This window comes from Octopus bimaculoides, chromosome 6 (assembly GCF_001194135.2).
Source record: "Octopus bimaculoides isolate UCB-OBI-ISO-001 chromosome 6, ASM119413v2, whole genome shotgun sequence".
Classification (NCBI taxonomy): Eukaryota; Metazoa; Mollusca; class Cephalopoda; order Octopoda; family Octopodidae; genus Octopus; species Octopus bimaculoides.
The window spans coordinates 8,221,960-8,227,264 of NC_068986.1; positions in this window are offsets into that span (position 1 = coordinate 8,221,960).

Below are 5,305 nucleotides of genomic sequence, written 5' to 3' on the forward strand. Positions count from 1 at the left end.
ATGTAAATATTGGGTGTTGAAAATCTCTTTTAAACATGAAGAAGAAGAAGAAGAAGAAGAAGAAGAAGAAGAAGAAGAAGAAGAAGAAGAAGAAGAAGAAGAAGAAGAAGAAGAAGAAGAAGAAGAAGAAGAAGAAGAATGGTGGTGATGATCGTTTCTAATTTTGTGTGAAGGCCAGCAGTTTTGAGGCGAGGACGTTAGTCTATTGCATCATTCATTCCAGTGCTTTATTTTATCAACCCAGAAACATTGAAAGGCAAACTAGATTTCGGTGACATTTGAACTCAGAACGTAAAGAGCTACGAGAAATGCTTCTAAGAATTTTGTCTAACATTCTAATGGTTCTGGGAGTTGCCCCGTATGAATGGGTCAGGAAAAATACTCAAGGAATTTAGACATCTTTATCAAGTAAAACTGAAGAGAAAAACCCTTCTTTGGGAATATTATAAACAGGGAACAGTGTGGAAAGAGTTGGATGTCAACTTCTCTAACGCGGCGGGTGAATAAGCCCGGATTAGTTTGGAAATTAATGATAAATACCCATTTCATTTTTGCATCTAACTTTGAACGCTTCCCCGGCAAAGAAATGACCTTAAAAGAAGAAAGAAAACAATGTAACTACTCGAATAACAAACCAGAAATTAAATGGAAACCAAATTTAATCGCCCAGAACCGATTGTACACGAAAGAAAATTATAATAATCCAATTTTAATGAGTTCAAGTATTTAATTTTTTTGGCAACATAAAAGGGAATTGCAATTCTTTCGCCAATGTGTGACATAGGAAAGAAAACAATCTTGTGGCATAAATATATGACCGAAGGAAACATCTCCTCAAATGCGAGTTGGAACTCAGAATGTGGAGTTAGAACTCAGATGCGAGTTAGAACTCAGCATGTGGAAAAGAAGTGAAATTGAAAGACTTACGTGCAATAAAGCTGTTTATCTTCACATAAAGTGTTTTTGTGGTGTTAAACAGGTTTTTGTAAATGATCTGCAGTTCTGAAATGGTGTTATATGTTGTCATTGACCAATTATTTCCAGTGGTGTAAGTTTCAGTGGTCCATTTCAGTGTACCACAAGAGCTGAACCAAAAGAGTGTAATTTCCGGTTCATGCAAAAGGCGATAAAATGCACAGCACATTCGTGAATATTTGTTTACTTCAGGTCTGGATAAGTTCATGTTAACGATTATTACTACGGCACTCCGTCGGTTACGACGACGAGGGTTCCAGTTGAATCGATCAACGGAACAGCCTGCTCGTGAAATTAACGCGCAAGTGGCTGAGCACTCCACAGACACGTGTACCCTTAACGTAGTTCTCGGGGAGATTCAGTGTGACACAGTATGTGACAAAGCTGGCCCTTTGAAATACAGGTACAACAGAAACAAGAAGAAAGAGTGAGAAAAAGTTGTGGTGAAAGAGTACGGCAGGGTTCGCCACCACCCCCTACCGGAACCTCGTGGAGCTTTAGATGTGTTCGCTCAATAAACATTCACAACACCCGGTCTGGGAGTCGAAACCACGATCCTATGACCGCGAGTCCGCTGCCCTAGCCACGGGGCCATTCTGCCTCCACTTGACGATTATAAGTCGATGTTGAATATAATTTCTGAGTAAAAATTCTAATTTTATAGAACATTAATTGCTGCATTCATTAATTTAAATTTATTCATGTAATGTAACAATAATTAACAGAAAATTAATTTAAATTGTTGCAACTACTTAATTTTAGAATTCAATTCTAAATAAGAAAATAAACTGTGCTTTTAAGCCACAACATAGAAAGACCTCCTTATAGAATGAATACATTATATTCAGATTTCTTTCTAAAGAAAAGGATGGACTATGGTGCGGATTTTTCACTTAGTACTATATGTTTCAAAATGCTGGCAAATGATTCAATGAAACTTGCCAAACAAAACTTTCATTTAGAAAGGTGTCATCAAGAACTTATTAAAAATAATGAAGCTTATTTCAGGCATCTGCGACCAAGTCTCAAGCGACAGCGTATTGGCATTCATGGAGCTTTCTGCGAAATGGTCAATAATATAGTTTGCTTCGGAGACGAATTTTAGGAGACGAATCTTCACAGTATCGTCTGCTAGAAAGATTGTAAGAATTATTTTTGGACAGGCCAACAATAAATATTAAACGATATCCAAAGTTATTTTCCAAAGTTACAGTATCCACACAGGTAAGGAAGTTGTTAAAGAATATCAACGATTCAGTAATTAATAAACTCATTTGTTTCTCCGTTCTTCTCTTTACAACTTGATCACGTGACTGACATTGTTTTTGACCCCAGCTACCTGTTCAACGAAAATATCAAAAGTGATTTACTGTTCTGTAAATGTCTGCCAACCTCATAGAAGTTGTTTATGTTTTCCCTGGACTGGGAAATGTCTTGTTGATATTACCATCAATGAGGTATTATCTATGCTAAATTCAAAATCACTATTTTAAACGTTAGTGAAATAAAGAGATCTCCAAGAATAACGTGTATGCATTGCCGTCTTTTGGCGAATATGCAAGCAAACTCAGATGAAATCGTAGCCACTAAATATATTCAAAAATCTTTGGTCGCATATTGGTTTCAAGTTGAAGCAGAAGGTCGAGAATTTCAGCGATGGGGGTAACTCTATTACGTCGACCCCAGTGTTCTTATTTAACGGCCCCGAAAGGATGAGAGGTAAAATCGGTAGTATTTGATCTCAGATCATGAAGAAGGCCGAAATGCCGCTAAACATTTTTTCCCAGCATGCTAACGATTCTGCTGGCTCGCTGTTTTGAATCTTTTGTCACATATTGGTATGAAACATTAGGATTTGCTAATGTGCATTCATGGATTTGTTTACTTATTGTCTTTTTGTTAGGCTGCTTTATATATATTTTATTAGAACTTATCCCTTTTAATTTCAGTTAGTCAATACATCTAAGCGTCTTGTGTTATCATCATAAATATTATTAGTCTTGTCCTTCTCAAGGCGGCAATTTGGAAGAACCATTAACACGCAGCGTTTCATCTGTTTTTACGTTCTGAGTTCAAATCCGCCATCCTCTCGAAGGTCGAAAAAATAAGTACCAGTGAAGTACTGGGGATCGATGTAATCGACTATTACCCGAAATTGCTCGCCTTGTACCAAAATGTGAAACCAATATTACTAATATTGTTGTTGACTTTGTTCTTGACGCTATTATCATATTTTTGTTTCTCAGGAGGCAAGTATTTGGTTCACGATTACAAGATTTCTACACCATTTCATGTTTTTCAAGTATTTCTTCCTTCATTCTAATCTTTTGAATATTTCGTCATTGATCTTCTGATATTTTTACATTTCTTCCGTTGCCAATTCCATTGATATGTGACCATTTTATTCTCCATACAACCAGACACCTAATTTGAATTTCTTCAAGTAAAGTCACATGTCTTAGAGAAGACAATGTGACTTCGCTATGGAACTTTAACATAATAGATTGCCCACGATATAGTTAACCCATCATAAATTTGGCATTATTTTTTATTCCTAATACAGTATTAATTAGGAGCACTCCGTCAGTTACGACGACGAAGGTCCCAGCTGATACGATCAGCGGAGAAGCTTGCTCGTGAAATTAATGTGCAAGTGGGTGAGTACTCCACAGACACGTGGACCCTTAACATAGTTCCCAGGGAGATTCAGCGTGACACAGAGTGTGACAAGGCTGGACCCTTTGAATTACAGGTACTGCTCATTTTTGCCAACTGACTGTACTGGAGCAACGTTAAATAAAATGTCTTGCTCAAGGACACAATTCGTCGCCGGGAATTGAACTCACGACCTTACGATCGTGAGCTGCATGCCCTAACCACTAAGCCACGCGCCTTCACGCAGTATTAATACTTGTCATATCAATAACAAATGATTATCATAAGAGTATGTAAAAGTGACCTTAAAATATACGGAATTGCGCTGAGTTTGCAATTGTTATGATGACAATTGTTATGATGACAAAAGTCGTCGCCATCAATGTCATAATAATTGGGAGGGAGGGCATGCAAAAGTTCCAGAAACTAGCACTGCTGCAATCTGTAAATATGTCTACAACATTCTCACACTGTATTTACTAAGTTTGGCTTGGACATGTATTGCTTTCTAACAGCATTACTAATGATCATTAAACAGCGATCAGATAATGACAAAGAAAAGCAGAAGCAAATTTAGAAACTCAAAGAATGAGGAGAATTGTAAAAAAGGAAACCGAACTTAACCAGATGAGAAATAATTCAAGCGGATTTCCTCTCGCCATTCCTTTTGTCTAACACAAGTCTGTAATGAATATTGATAACTGAAACCGGATGCAAATGACAATCGTCGTTCTTTATACGGATGCTTTCAGCTGTATACCGCAGATGATAAACAACTTGTTGCATAAAGTGCACGGATTCAGTGGAAAGTGGCGTGTAATTTGATTTAGAAAATACGGCAGAATCACCTTGAAGAGTGGAACATTAATAAAAATATGTCAGAAATATGTTCAATAAAGATAAAAGAATTATATCAAAGAGAGATTTACAAATAGTACACGTATTTGCAATTTATGAGATAGACTGTATAATACACACAGATAAAATGAAAAAAAATATCTATAAAGATTATTATTGAAGCATCATATTAATACTTGGAAAGATTTGAAAAAGAAGCATCATCACGCAGTAATTCACCGTGAAGTTATCTAACAAATATAAAGAAGTTTAGATAACATTTTACTTAATATCAAGGAACAAGGTGAGGTAATGCATTGTTAAGCTAAAAGCTAACTTTTAAATTCGTGATATGTTGTCCTATAAAACATTTGCATTACCTGCACTCAATAAGACTGTACAAACTAGGAATGATTATCGTATTTGTGTAGAAATCCAGAAATTAAAAACGATGACGACTTAAATTACGACTCAGAGCCAAAGCTTTTTCGTCAGATTTTAACAAAAGTATAAAATGAAGCATGTCTTTAAACAATGAAGAGCAGAATGTATAGAGACTATGAGGAGACAAGTATATGAAGACTGTGAGAGTAAATATCACAAGCATAACTAATGATATCTAACATAACTAATATAGCTTATGATTATTTAAACATAAATAACAGAGTCATTTTTTAATGAAAATTCTGCCGTAGTTAGGTATTAGATACAAAGAAGATACATCGTATCATTACTAATCAAAAAACATGCTCTCAGTCAGAAGAGTGTAATCCATAGGTGCTCACATGCGGACGGACAAGTTGGCGGCAGCGGTGGCGGCAGAAGCGGTGGCAGCGGC